The sequence below is a fragment of the Rhincodon typus genome, chromosome 33, assembly GCF_021869965.1.
Source record: "Rhincodon typus isolate 14 chromosome 33, sRhiTyp1.1, whole genome shotgun sequence".
In the NCBI taxonomy this organism is placed as follows: Eukaryota; Metazoa; Chordata; class Chondrichthyes; order Orectolobiformes; family Rhincodontidae; genus Rhincodon; species Rhincodon typus.
Window position 1 is genome coordinate 23,979,867 of NC_063364.1, and position 16,226 is coordinate 23,996,092.

A 16,226-nucleotide genomic window follows, 5' to 3' on the forward strand; every position below is an offset into this window, starting at 1 on the left:
GTTACAATGAGAAGGATGAACTACCTATGGTTAACAAAGAGGTTCAAGGACAGTATGCAAATAAAAACTAAGGCATACAAAGTAGCATAGACTTGTGGTAGGCCAGAGGATTGGGAAGGTTTTAGGAATGAGCAGATGACTAAAATACTAATAAAGAGGGAGAAAGTCGATGACAAAATTAAATTGGCAGGAAATATAAAAATAAATAACAAGAGTTTCTACTGGCATATAAAAAGAATGTAAATCTGGTAAATGTGGGACACTTGGAAGATGCAGCTGAAGAATCAATAATGTGGTACACAGAAATAGCAGGTAATCTAAATCAATAATTACACCAGTCTTCATGGTGGAGAACAATATAAACATTCAAAAGATAACAGGCATGCAATGAAGCAATTGGAGGATGGTGTGGTGTGTGATTGAAATAGCGTTTGGACTTAGGATCAGCATGCAACTAAATAATTAACATTTGTACATTTTTATGACACTGTAAATGTTTAATATTCAAATCAATTTGTTATTTATGACTGTCTTACATTCAGTACTACCATTGCAAAAGTATTTGACTTCCCATTGTTCAATGATGCAGTGGTTGCTGTTCAACACCAACATTTCTAACTTTCAGTAATTCTGATGATCCCATCTGAGGTTAGCTCTGATAGTCAGAGTAACCATACAATCCAAATGCACTCATCAGAAAATACAACTGGAAATATGAAGTGGAAAAGATTTACAAATGCAGAATTTTAAGTCTTTTTTAAGAGGGTGCTGCTCAAGATATTCAATGGAGGAAAAGAAAGTCATTTGTACGATAAATGGTCCTTGTAGCAGATGAGGAAATAATTGCATGACAGACTGAAGTTTATGAAACGAAAACTTACTTTCAACATGTCAACACACCAGCATTACCAATGTATGGCAGCACAGCAGAAGCAAGTAAAAAACCAAAACAAAACAGAGTTTTCCTGAGAAAATTCAGCTGACTCCAGGAAATTGTGAGGGAAATTGTCTCCTCTATCAATGAAATCCAAATTCCTCACAGTATTATACTAACCATGATGTGGAGGTGCCAGTGTTGGACTGAGGTGGGCAAAGTCAGAAGTCACACGACACTGGGTTATAGTCCAAAAGGTTTGTTTGAAATCACAACTTTCTGAGCGCTTGCTCCCCTGTAGGGTGAAGTCTTCACTTGACAAAAGAGCTGTGCTTCAAAACCTTGTGATTTCAAATAAATCTGTTGAACTAAAACCTGATGTCATGTGACTTCTGACTTTATCTTACTTTAAATCATGACTGCACATGAACCAATATGATGATTTGTTTTGAACAAAGCGTTGTTTCTTTAAAATTTAAGTACAACATTTCCATGTCTGTATCTACTCACGAGAACTAGGATTAACTGGCATTTCACTTCTGTGATACTTTCCGCAAAGCATTGATTCAAATTAGTTCCAACTAGACAGAATGAATTAGATGCTGGATGAAATGCCCATTGATGAATTGACAGTTATCAAAAACCCTCTTCCAATTCAAACAAATTAGTCTTACTGGGTTTTTTGCTTTTTCTTCCGAGAGATGTGGCAAAGCTTTTTCAATAGTAGGACCATCACTACTGTACCCATGAGGAACAGGAACAACAGAAAGATCATCATATCTACACATTATTAAATGTACCAGGGGAGCCGGTAAGACTCTGAGCGTAAATGTGCTGCCCCTTTGTGTCGGGCAACATACTCAATCCAGAAAATAGCTTTCTCCATCGGAGTCTCAGGTTGGTCTCTGTGGAGAGCAGAGAGTTTCTGCATGTTCTCCCAATAAGAAGTGTTATTTATAACTTCATCAAGTGCCTGCAATAGATTTGTTGACTGCATGGTTGCAACATTAATCACTTTTGCTGCATCTCGGTTTTCAAGTCTGAGTAAATTATCAAACTGATCATAAAATAGAGGTATGCCAACTACTGGCACCCCATGATAGATGGCTTCATAAAGCCCATTGGTGCCATCGTGAGCAACAAAGGCTCGTGTCTTTGGGTGCCCTAGTAGGTCATTCTGAGGGATCCATTTTGCCAGTAGTGTATTATTTCCAATGTTGGGTGGGATCTTTCTATCATGTCTCCAGATAACTTTCTGAGGTACTTGAGCAAAGGTCTCTGCTATTTGCATTGTCATATGCATTGGCAAAAAGCTGACAATGGTCCCCATTGACATGACAATAATCCCATGTTCCCCTGAGGACTGAAAAAACTCTTCAAACTCTGCCTCCAGAGGTTTGGATGGTTTACACTGGAATCCTCCAATATAAACAATATTAGGCATGGTGGGTCTCGGGAATTCAAATATAAAATCTACTCTCATCAGCCACACATCTGCCCTTAGAAGAACCATCTCCATATCTGTGTCTGGGCCTAGATTGTGATGGCAGAGTTTGTTGTACATTCGATGAAAAATAAATTCTGAAACAGATGTTTGAAGTAAGTATAGCATGAAATTTTTAGATCTTTGGAGGAAACTCATTGTATCTGTCAATTGTGAACCAAGGACTGGGATGTAGGACAGTGGTGATGGAGCAGTTCGAAAATGAGCTTCTCCACTGTTGAGCCAATGAACATTATACACCAAAGGCAGCTTCAAATAATAAGCAAGCATTGGACCTACAAGAAAAACAGGATCAGCAATCATCATGTCAAAGTGTGTATTTTCAAGTTCATTTAACAAACTTCTGTTTTGAAAAAGAGCATTGCTAAGATTTTGAAGATAAGTATGAGCGTTATGGACTAAAGTCATTAGTTCATATTAGTGCTTCATGAAACCCCATGGTGTGGAACCATTCTGTAAAATATCCAAAGACTTTTGTACAAAACCCTGAGAAATCTCTTGACTTGTAGTTTTCCTAATGTCTCCCAGCGGCTGTATGACAATTGATTGATGTAGATCAGGTATCTCTTCAGCATACTAGAACGTTGAGAAATAAAGTACAGTGTTGTTGTGCCCATGAAGTTTCAGTTCCTTCATAAGAATTCTCATATTAACCCAATGACTTCCGTCAGCAGGTACAAGCAATATATTAGCTCCTTGTGTTATAGGATAAGATATGCTGATGATGGTAGTAACAATATATGCAACTTGATATCTGCATTTCCGTCCAGGACACTCCATGTTCGGACTAAGTGATATCCAGATCCTGTTGAAGTAGTGAATAGAAATGTTAATGTCAATGGTAAAATTTTACAAAAGTAGCAGAAGCTATAGGTTCCATCAAATCTGTTCAATAAGATTACATTTCCTTTATTCTTCCATGAGACGTGGGCATCAATGGCAGACTGCCATTTTTTGTCCATTGCTCGTTGTCCTTGAACTGAGTGACTTTGTCAACCATTTCAGAGGGACAATTAAGAACATTGCTGTGGATATGTGTCACATGTTAATCAGACCAGGTAAGGCCAGTTGGTTTCTTTCCACGATGACTGCCAGCGAACCAGATAGGTTTTTGCAACAATTAACCATATTTGTCATGAGTACCATTACTGAGAATATTCTATATATATAAATTGATTCAAATTCCACCAGCTATCATGGTAGGACTTGAACCCATGCCCCACATCATTAGCCTGATCATCTGAATTATGACCAATGACATTACCACTACTCCACCATCTCGCCTCACGACCGAACTTCCACATCAATTCCACTTTCCATCTGCCCCATTTTCCTTGACCCCAGTGTTGCTTGAACTCAGTAATGTAGTATTCATGTGCAGCTTTCTGATGTAGAAGAATCCAAAGATTCACAGCCTCTATGAAGGAATTCCTCTGCCTCTCTGTCCTAAATGGCTACCTTTATCCAGATACCATTGCCTGAGTTCTAGACAACTCCTAGCCCAAAGGAAACAGATTCTCAGCAGATACTCTATCAAGATCCCAAAAAATGTTTTATTCATTCATGGTATGTGAGCATCATTGGCTGGCCAGCATTTATTACCCATCCCTATTTGCCCTTGAGAAGGTGTTGGTGAGCTGCCTTCTGCAGCCCAGCTGCTGTAGGAAGACCCACAATGCCATTAGGAGGGTAATTCAAGGACTTTGAAACAGCAACAATGAAGGAACTGTAATATATTTTGTTGTTAACTGTTTGCTGATCCTGCATGCTAACAATTTGTAAAACACATCCAAATCCCTGTGATTTCGAACTTTCACAATCTTTTAAAAACATTCAGCATTTTCCTTCTTCCCACCACAATTTCACCTGAGCCATCGGCCATTTTCTGATACAGTCGTGGCCTAATTTGGCAATACATTGCACAAATCAAACCTTTGGGCTAAATGGTTTCCTGGATGAAATTAACATTAACAATAGAAGCAGATTTGTTGGATTAGCAATTGGTAAACAGAGAGCTGCAAGTTTCAACATATATCCAGAGTAACCTGTTCAACAAGCTGTTCAATTGCTCTGTTGTTAATTACAGCTTCAAGGAATTTCAGGACAACTGATGTAGATCAACTGTGGTGCTGCTTGGCCTGCTGTGTTCATCCAGCTCTGCACCTTGTTGTCTTAGATCAACATTTTAACTGTTTGGTTTCCATTGCATCTTTCTTAAAAATACAGTGGCATGCAATTTTATAATCTGGAAGAATGGCCCTGAAACAAGAGAACTTTGGGTATTGGTACACTGAGTTAAAACAAAGAACAGTGGATGCTGGAGATCTGAAACAAGCAAACCAAGTATTGCCGGAGAAACTCACGAGGTCTGGCAGCATCTGTGGAAAGAGAAACAGAACTGAATTTCAAGTCTAGTGAGCCTTCTTCAAAACGTTCAATGGTCTCTAAATTTTCTCTCCACAGATGCTGCCTGAGCTGCCCAGTTTTCCTATTTTGCGTCTGATTCCAGTATACGCAGTTCTTTGGACTTCTTTTGTTTAAATTTTCTGGTTTATTTGTTAGTAATAATGTTTATTATTATAGGAGTTTAAAGAATTGCAATTAATGGTTGGTCTGTAGGGGCCTGAATTAAACTAATTAAGATGCAGCTCTTGCATGTCAGAGCAATCACATAGGCAGTAAGTAGACCCTCCTGTGACACTGTGGTAGTGTCCTATACCTGGACCAGAAGGCCTGGGTCCAAGTCTCACCTGCTCCAGAGGTGTGTAATAACATCTCTGAACAGGTTGATTAGAAAAATAGGTTATTTTTGAAAAAAAAGACAGTAAATGAGTGTTCTTGAGATGCAATGATAATGTCCCTATATCTGAGCCAGAAGGCCTGAACTCAAGTCCCATCTGTTCAAGAGGTGCATCATAACATCTCTGGACAGGTTGATTAAAAATATCAATGCAGTAAGTGAGGATTATTGTGATGTTATGGTAGTGTCCCCAGCCCTGAACAGGACACCTATGTTCAAATTCCACCGCTCCAAAGGTGTGTAATAATATTTCTAAACAGGTTGAAGGAAAAAAAGGAAGCATATGTCAGGTATAGACAGCAGGGATCGAGTCAATCCCTAGAAGAGTATAAAGGCAGTAGGAGTATAGTTAAGAGGGAAATCAGGAGGGCAAAACGGGGTCATGAAATAGCTTTGGCAAATAGAGTTAAGGAGAATCCAAAGGGATCCTACAAATACATTAAGGACGAAAGGGTAACTAGGAAGAAAACAGAGCCCCTTAAAGATCAGCAAGGCCACCTATGTATGGAACTGCAGGAGATGGGGGAGATACTAAACGAGTATTTTTCATCAGTGTTTACTGTGGAGAAGGATATGGAAGATAGAGAATTTGGGGAAATAAATAATGACATCTTGAAAAATGTCCATATTACAGAGGAGGAGGTGCTGGATGACTTGAAATGCATAAACATGGATAAATCCCTGGGACCTCATCAGGTGTAATCTAGAACTCTGTGGGAAGCTAGGGAATTGATTGCTGGGCCCTTTGCTGAGATAGTTGTATCATTGACAGGTGATGTGCCAGAAGACTGAAGGTTGGCTAATGTGGGGCCACTATTTAAGAAAGGTTGTAAGGAAAAGTCGGGGAACTATGGACCGGTGAGCCTGACATCAGTGGTGGGCTAGTTGTTGGAGGGAATCCTGAGGGACAGGATTCACATGTATTTAGAAAGGCAAAGACTGATTATGGACAGTCAATTTGTCTAACTTGACTGAGATTTTTGAAGAGGTAACAAAGAGAATTGATGAGGGCGGAGCGGTGGATGTGATCTATATGGACTTAAGTAAGGCGTTTGACAAGGTTCCTCTTGGTAAACTTGTCAGCAAGGTTAGATCACATGGAATACAGGGACAACTAGCTATTTGGATACAGAACTGGCTCAAAGGTAGAAAACAGAGGGTAGTGGTGGAGGCCTGTGACCAGCAGTCTGCCACAAGAATCAGTGCTGGATCCACTGATTTTCATAATTTGTATAAATGATTTGGATGTCAACATAGGACGGATGGTTAGTTAGTTTGCAGATGACACTAATATTGGAGGTGTAGTGGACAGCGAAGGAGGTTACCTCAGAATACAACGGGGTCTTGATCAGATAGGCCAAAGGCCAAGGAATGGCAGATGGAGTTTAATTTACACAAATGTAAGGTGCTGCACTTTGGAAAGGCAAATCAGGGCAGGACTTTTACACTTAATGGTAAGGTCCTGGGGAGTGTTGCTGAACAAAGAGACCTTGGAATGCAGATTCATAGTTCCTTGAGAGTGGAGTCGCAGGTAGATAGGATAGTAAAGAGGGCATTTGGTATGCTTTCCTTTATTGGTCAGTGCATCGTGTATAGGAGTTGGGAGGTCATGGTGAGGCTGTACAGGACATTGATTCAGTCACTTTTGGAGTATTGTGTGCAATCCTGATCTCTCTTCTATAGGAAGGATGTTGTGAAACTAGAAAGCGTTCATAGAAGACTTATGCTGATGTTAAGATGGTTAGCTCAGTTGGACAGATGGCTGGTTTGCAACACAGACCGATACTAACAGTGTGGGTTCAATTCCTGCACTGACTAAGATTACCACAAACTCTCCTTCTCAATCTCTCCCATCATTTGAGGTATGGTGACCCTGGGAAAAAACCACCAACAGTTGTCTCTCTCTAATGACAGGTAGCCCTGTGACCTGGTAGGACTATAGCAACTTTATTATTTACCTTATATCTCTTCAGATCAGAATTGATCAGCTGGAGACAGGGTTCCTTTCCATCTGAATTGGGGAACGTTACTTGAGCACTTTGTTCCAGAAGTCACAATTCTGAGGTTAAATTGTCCTGATTTGAGCTGTGTCAGAGACAATGGAATGTGACCATGAGTGAGGCACGTAAGGGAATCTAGAAAGTATGGGTGGAGGAGCGTCAGCTGTTGTAATTATCTAATAATTTCAAGCAAATTTGTAGACGTGCAAGGAGCCTGTGGGGTGAATGAGCAAGATGCAGGAAGCCTTTCAAATGAGCAGAACAACTAGGAATGAGGAGTCTGTATAGTCAGGGAGATAGACACAGTGCTCTGCAGCTGACAACACGAGTCCAGAAGGTTCCGACACATGCCTACTATTGAAATGTGTATCATCAGCTCACAGTTGGAGAGGAACTTGCAGTAGCATGGGGAAGACTTAGTAGTTCTTGTGGACAACAACATCAGAGGTAGGACTAGGAGGGAGATTTTGCTTAGGAATTATGAGCAGCTAGGGGCTAAATTAAAATGCAGAAAAAAAATGGTGATAATCTCTGGATTATGACCTGAACCATAAGCAAATTAGCAAAGGGTAAAGATTGGACCTGTAAGTGCATGTCTGAAATACTGGGACAAGTGAGTTTAATTTCACGGGGTCTTGCACTAGTACCAGAAGCTGCACCAATGGGACAGTCCTCACACCTGAAACATATAAAATTGGTGTTACGGTGAGAGTTATAGCAAGGGCAATAAACTAAATTTGGAGGAGGAATCAAGACAAAGGGATGTGGTAAATTCAAGAGAAAAGTGAATGTAATAGTATAGGGTAAAAATATGAGTAATGATAATGTAAGTGTGGCAAGAGAGGAAAGAGTAAACAAACTAAAGAGTACACCAACAGATAATGCCGGATTGTGCAGAAATAATAAAAGAAATATGTGAACGATCTGTACCTGAATACATTAGTATAGTAGTAGGAGATGATCTTAGTACAAAAGATCAAGATATTGAATCAGCTTCAGCAAAGTGAGGAAGTAATTTGCAGTAGTCGATAGATCCCCTAGCAACAATCACATCGTAGGACAAAGTATACCAGAAGAAAATAGGGAACATATCTCAAGCACTTTCTGTTTTATCTCAGAATAAGGATTAGACCATTTAAGACTGAGATAAGGAGGCATTTTTTCACTCAGAGGGTACTGAATCTTTAGAATTTTCTACCCCGGGACTGTGGAAGCTCAATGATTGAGCTTGTTCAAGACAGAAGTCAGCAGATTTCTGGAGACTGATGAATCAATGAGATAGTGCAGGAAAGTGAATCGATGTAGATGATCAAATTGAATGGAAGAGCAGGTTGATGGATTTTTCCTGTTGACAGTATGGACCAGTTCTTTTATGTCAACATAGTGTCAATGGCTTTCTCCTATTCTTATGCTCCTAAATAATGGGGTCTTGTAGGAAAGGAACGGCAAAAACATGGGCTATATTAATCTACATGCAGATTAGACACATCAGATTGGCAAAGATAGCGTGGAAATACTTGGGACAATTTCTTGAAGCATTATGTTCCAGTGTTAACCGGGCAGCAAGCCATTCTACACCAGGTAGTGTGCAATGAGAATGAATTAATTCATAATTTCATAGCAAAGAATCCTGTCAGCCACAGTGATCATAATTTGTTGGAAGTTCAAGTTGAGGATGAGATGTGTGAGAAATGCATTTGCGGCCATATTCATTTCAGCGAATTCTTTCTCCTGCTCCTCATACATATATTTATATTTGTTATTAGTTTTTTAAGAGATGATCTTCCAGTTGGCACTAGTTTAATGTTTATTGTAAGCTATTTATAATGAATTAGATCACCAAAAGGTCGCCAACTAACACATTAGCTCTGTTCTCTCTCCACAGCCCCTGTTAGATGTTATCTTCACAAACACCACACATAACTAACATGTGTTACTCTACTTTAGATAATTCACCATCACCAATCCTTCCTTTTCTATGTTGACTCTGGGCCCTGTCTAATTATCCATGATAAAGGATAAACTATTGGTGAATCTAAACAGAAGAGGCATTGCCTTATCTGGAGGACATTTAATTTAATGAATGTTCATCATGAAAGTCAGTTTTTCTGTCAAACAAGTCCTTTCTTCTTCACTGTATCCTGGATTTCCATGACCAGGCACTTGCTTCTTAATTTGAACAGGTATTCTCTTTCTTGCAGTATCCTACATTTTTTAGACCAGGCAGATTATTCTTTGTGACCATGTCTATGGACATAATCTATGGACTTTAGCCAGGCTTTCATGAAATTAAATGGAGCTCAGCTCCTTCCACTATTTGATTATGCTGGGTATCTCCAGTCACCCTTTGTGGCTTATTTGGCCAATGAACTAGACTTTTCCATATCTGCAGTCATGACACTGGAAGATTGCTGCTCACTTAGCGTTCTGTTTGTCATTCGCATTGATTGTTGTATTTTAGAATAAACAAGATTAAATATTTCCACCACTCTGGTAAAATCTGACCCTTTTCCTGTTGACAGTATGGACCAGTTCTCTTATGCCAACACAGGTAGTGTCAATAGACTATTCTTTCTGTTTGAGTTCCACCATTAATCTAGAAAGCTCAATCAAATCTTCTACTGGTTCCATCTTGACTGATTGGTTGACAACAGCGTGTTTCTGAACCAGTTGTTCTTTTGACTCTAGTAAACTTCTTCTGCTACCATAAGGATGGTGAGGCCAAGGCATACTCGTAGGCTCAGACACAGAGTGCTGATTGCGAACCACATTCATATTAATAACTTTCACATGCTGTTATTTTGCATTGGTAGAAAAAATGAATAATTTGTAAAGATGAATGACAGGTTTAAAGCTTGGATGGATGTAAAAACAGCAAAGAATAACTGAAAGATAAAGAAGATTGAGAAAATTGGAGAATGAGAAAAAGCCAGCTGGAAATGTAAAAGCAGATTGTGAGAGTTTCTACAGGCATTTATAAAGGAAAAGAGTAAGTATGTGTTGGTCCATTGGATGATGAGTCAGGGAATTAATGATGGGAAATAAGGAACTCACAGATGAATTGAACAGATATTTTAGACCTGTCTTTACTGTAAACGATAGAAGTAACATTCCAGAAATAATTGTGCATCAGTGTATGAAAGGGGACAAGGAACTTAAAACAATTACAACCACCAGACAAAAAGGCACTGAGTAAGTTAGAACAAAACCTATGACTGGCCCGGCCGTAATGGAATGTTAAGAAAATGGCTGCTGAAATAATAGTTATACAGTTATAACATTGATTTTTATTCTCAAAAATTCCATAGATTCAGTAAAGGTCTGACGAGTTTGACACATATTGAATATGACTCTTCTACTTAAGAAAAAATGAACAGAGCAGCAGGAAACTACATGTCATTTAGCCTAATATCTGTCACAGGGAGAATGTTGGAATCTGTTATAAAGGAGATTATAGCAGGTTGCTTTGAAAATCTTAATGCAATCAGGCAGAGTCATAATTTTGTGAAATGGAAGGGTGTTCTTTGAGGGAGTAACAAGCCACAAAGGTAAAGGAGAACATGTGGATATAGCGTCATATGGCATGGAAACAGACCCTTTGGTCCAACCAGTCCACACCAAACATAGTCTCAAACTGAACTAGTCCTACCTACCTGCTCCTGGCCCATATCCCTCCAAACCTTTCCTATTCATGTATATGCTGTACTTAGATTTCCAGAAAGCATTTGACAAGGAGCCATATCAAAGGTTATTGTGCAAAATAAGACAACATGGTGTAGAGGATCACGTATTACCACGGAGAGAGGATTGGTAGGTTAAAAGGAAGCAGAGGGTGCACATAAATTGTTTAATTTTGGGTTTGCAGGATGTGACAAGTGGTGTGCACCAGGGTTCCATGTTGGGGCCTCAGTTGCTTACAATTTATATCAATGGCTTGAATGAGGACACTGAATGTATGCTTAATAAATATGCTGATGATACAAAGGTAAATAGGTAAGCAAGCACTGAAAAGGTCGTGATCTATCCACAGCCCTTTAAAAGCTGTTTAACAGAGTAGGCAGTAAATTGGCAGATGGAGTATAATGTGAGAAAATGTGAACTTGAGCACTTTGGCAGCAAGAATAGAAACACAGCATGTTACTTAAATCAAGATGGATTGTATAAATCTGAGGAACCGAAGGATGTGGGTGACCTGTTACATGGAACTCAAAAAGTTGGTTCACAGGATGACAAGTGATGAGGAAAGTAAATGGAATTCAGTCATTTATTGCAAGAAATGCAATATAACAGTAGGCATGATTTTTAATGTTGTATCGAGTGTTGGTGAGGTCCATCTTGTGTACTGCTTATAGCGTTCATCTCACTGTTTGAGTAAGGATGTAGAGAACTGCATGCAGTTCAGAGAAGATTCACTCAATTTCCATGTGAGATGAGAGTTTATTTTATGAGGAAAGATTGGACAGGTTGGACTTGTGTCCATTAGAATTTAGAAGAATGAAAGTGATCTTTCTGAAACCTATAGGATCCTGAAGGTACTTGATGAGATGAATGCTGAAAGGATATTTCCCCTTGTGGAAAAGACTAGAGCTAGGTGATACAGTTTAAAAGGCATCTCCCCTTTAAGATGGAGATGATGAAGAACTTCTTTCCTCAGAAAGTCTTCAGTCCTTGGAACTCTCTTCCACAGATTGCATTGGTGGTAGAGTCGTTGATATTTTTAAGGCGGAGTTGGGTAGATTCTTGAGGTGGAGGTGCTGGTGTTACACTGGAGTGGACAAAGTCAGAAGTCACATGACACCAGATTATAGTCCAACAGGTTTATTTGAAATCACAAGTTTTCGGAGTGCTGCTCCTTCATCAGGTGAAGTGGAAGAGAATGCACAGGCACAGAACATATAGGCAGAGAGATAATGACAAGATAATTCTAGGTAATTAAGAATATCAACAGCTAAGTACAAATAGTCAGAGTGGAGTGTTGACAGGCTGAATAACAAGTCTTTGCAGGGAATCAAAAGTATCAAATGGTGTGAGTAAAGTCAACAGCTAAATGTCAAATGAAGCAATGACCAATGAACCAACTAATTAAGGCAGAGAGATAATGACAAAAAATCAAAAATAAGATGGTGCTAGAGACAAACCAAATGGCTGGATAACATGATAGGTATCATACTCGCATGACAAGGGTCGAACCAAAGTAACATATAATCCAAAATTGTACAAAGGTAGAGAGGTAATACCAAATTATCAAGGTGATGGTGTCAAAACAGGACAGTGAGGAAGATTTTACAAACGCATAACTGTATGATGTGGTTACATGTAGCATGCCATGAACCCAAGGTCAGGGTTGAGGCCATCCTCATGGGTACGGAACTTGGCTATCAATTTCTGCTCAGCGATTCTGCGTTATTGTGTATTGCTATATCTTGATAGTTGCATTCCTGCACAACATTGCGTTCTCGAAAATTGTGCTATAGAAATAACGGGGTCTATAGGAAAAGTTGGGTTAGGGGTAGACCACCAAAAAAATCACTCAAAATTGCTCAAAAATCACTCAAAAGTCTAACACAAAGGATAGCAGAGTTTGAATAAATGCTAATTCATATCTAATAATGAAATAAAAGTAAATTTAACACCTTATCTTGAAAAAATGTCAAGATGACTTGATGGGGGAGGAGGGCTTGAGGTTGCTCTGTTGTTAATGCAGGGGCTGAGGATCATCATCATCATCACCTCAGGTGCAGTTGTGGTTGCATGGTTAGGACAGAAAATAGTGAATCCAGAAGTGGATGGCTATGTTTCGCTGTCTTCTGACTGTTTCTTGGGGGTTGGCTTAAAAAAGACATCCAGATTTTGCTGCTATGCCATTTTTCTTCTTTCATGAAGAAACTGTTCATCAGGTACCAAATAAGATCTTAATCCACAAACTGCTACCCTGCTGCATTTTGCATTGTAATCGCTGTCCTCTAACAGCTGTAACTGCTTCTGAATTTCCCTCAGGATAGAAGACAAAACAGAAGTGGAAAGCTCTCGCGATGCTGCGTCCTGGGCTTCATCTTCTTCATCTCCAGCTTCCACTTCCCCCTCAGCAACAAGTTGTTGTAGATCAGCTGTAGAGAGCTCTTCACAGTGGGACTCAAGCAACACTTCATCATCCTCACTCTCCACTTCTTCAAATCCAGCTTGTTTTGCAAGATCAACGCAATGTTCTTTGATTCTTGGGAACTCCTCTGACAAATCAAAGCCTTTAAAATCTTGAAAAATATCTGGGAGAATCTTCCATCAAACTACATGCAAGTAGTCTGTACTGACATCATCCAACACCTCCACAATAATGTCAATTGCATTCTCAATGTTAAAGCTTTTCCAAAATTGAAGAACACTGTCCTTATCCCCCTCAGTGGCTGCAATCAGCCTCTTAAATATACGCCTTAAATAATAAGCTTTAAAAGCTGCTATTGCACCCTGGTCCATGGGTTAAAGGAGAGAGGTTGTATTTGGGGATAAAAATAGCACTTTGCTGTTTTCAGAAAGCTTACTGATGGCTTAGCGCATTATCCAGGATGAGAATCTTGAAATCCAAATTTTTTTCTTGCAACACTTTCTAAAAACATCTTCCAAAACATCAACAATAAGGTCAAAAAAAATTTCCCCTGTCATCCAATCTCTTTTGCTTGACCTAAAGTAGCCACCTAGAGTAGACTTAAGGTAACCTTTAGTTAACATTGCACATGCTCAGGACAAAGCCCACAAAATGATCATGTGATGTGGATGCACCAATGGAATTGCGTTGTAGCCAACACAAGTTTGCATTTTAGAAATAGCGTTCATCTATTTGTCAGTCGTGTTATAGCCAATTTGTGTTGCCGGAACACACATTATAGCAGAACTGACTATATCTTAAAGGCCGCCTTGGAGGACGCTTAGCCGAAGAGCAGAGGCTGAATGTCCTTGACCACTAAAGTGTTCCCCGACAGCGAGGGTACATTACTGTCTGGCAATTATTGCAGTGTTCCATTCATCCATTATCATAACATCTGCATGGTCTCACTGATACGCCATGCCTCGGGGCATCCTTTCCCAAGATAGATTCTTGACTAACGAGTTATTGGGGGGTAGGCAGGAAAATGGAATTGAAACTAAAATCAGATCAAACTTGAACACATTGACATAGTGGGCCCAAATGGTCAACTCCTGCTCCTAATCTTTATGTATGTGTTGAACTTGCAATTGATTAGCAGGGAGCAGCAAGATTGAGCATGTGACCAGGAATAGCAACATTTTTGACATGTTGTTCAGCCACTCATTTCTAAATATAAATTGGAGGAATTTCACAACAATGACAGTTAGGCTAACAAACTTTTAATTTCTTGCTTTCTATTTCACCTTTCATAACAATTATGTAGTGTGCAATTTTCTACTGCAGGAAAATGGTTCCTGACTCAAGAGAACTTCGCATTTTTTAGAATAAGGCTGGATGCTAAGTTTTAATTAACTGAAAGCATGTCAGCGTATCTGGCCTGAGGATGTTCATCAGATTAATTTTAACTTGTATTTTACAAAACTTCTTGCCCTGAAATTGTGACCTTTTACTTACTGATAAAGCATTAATTATGCGCTGCAGTGGGCCTTGTATGCCCAGCAACAGATTTCAACTAAAATAAAGAATACAGTAACTTAATGCTACTGGCAGGTCCAACCATCCAAAAGAATTTCTTATTATGTAATCCTCGTATGATCTACTATTCATGTTGAGCAGTGACCTTTCTGTTGCTATGGGCAATGTGTGCATTCAAAGAGAATGGTTCCTTTGCTTCTTCATTGCCTTTTGAATTGTTTCTGAAGTTTTCCATGGCAAAATAACAGTGCATTTTCATGGAGAAGCAAACATTTGAAGTGTCTTATTCCTCTGGCATCAATGAGAGAGGAAAAAGAACTAATTTAGGGTAAGAATGGTTAAAATTATTCAACTGAAATAAGGCCATAAGAAATAGGAACAGCAGTACACCATATGGCCCCTCAAACCTGCTCCACCATTCAATAGGATCATGCCTGACCCGATAACATTCCTCATGACCACATTTCTACCCTTTACCATAACCCGTAATTCTCCTACTGATTAAGAAACTATCTATCTCAACCTTAAATACACACAAGGACTCTGCCCCATAGCTCACTGTGCAAGGAAATACAAAGAGTCACAATGTTGTGAGATGAAAAATTCCTCATCTCAGTCTTAAGTTGACATCTGTTTATTCTGAGACTATACCCTCTGGTCCTAGACTTGCCATGAGGGAAACATTCACTCAGTGTTTAACTCTGTCAAGTCCTTTAAGAATCCCATACATTTCAATGAGATCACCTCTCACTCTTGTAAACCCCAGTGAATACAATCCAAACTTGTTTAGGACTTTCTCATTTGATAATTTGATATTTTCTTGTGGGAGGGATGGGCTGGCCACTGGGGTTTTTACTGTTGAAACATATATCTCAGGAGAGGACAGGGGAAAGCTTACTGCACCCTGAGTTTGAAAACAAATTATGATCCCAGCTGATGTTACTACTGGAGAAGTCAGATCCCAGACTGAAATCTGACTTAATAGATCAAATTTATTAACAAGGTGTCTTTCACTGAAACACAAGCACGCAATACATCAAGGTGCAGGGCTGGATGAACACAGCAGGCCAAGCAGCATCATAGGAGCAGAGAGGCTGACGTTTCGGGCCTCGACCCTTCATCAGAAAAGGGGGAGGGGAAGGGGGTTTTGAAATAAATAGGGAGAGAGTGGGAGGCGGATAGAAGAGGGATAGAGGAGAGGATAGGTGGAGAGGAAACAAACAGGTCGAAGAGGCGGGGTTGGAGCCAGTAAAGGTGAGTGTAGGTGGGGAGTTAGGAAGGGCATAGGTCAGTCCAGGGAGGACGGACAGGTCAAGGGGGCGGGATGAGGTTGGTCGGTAGGAGATGGAGGTGCGGCTTGAGGTGGGAGGAGGGGATAGGTGGGAGGAAGAACAGGTTAGGGAGGCAGGGACGAGCTGGACTGGTTTTGGGAT

The 16,226-nt window shown here is 39.8% G+C and overlaps 1 pseudogene; it reads right to left on the reverse strand.

Moving 5' to 3' along the window:
• Nucleotides 1–1,544: 1,544 nt before the first annotated feature.
• Nucleotides 1,545–3,170, reverse strand: LOC109927034 (annotated as a pseudogene).
• Between the last annotated feature and the right edge of the window lie 13,056 nt (nt 3,171–16,226).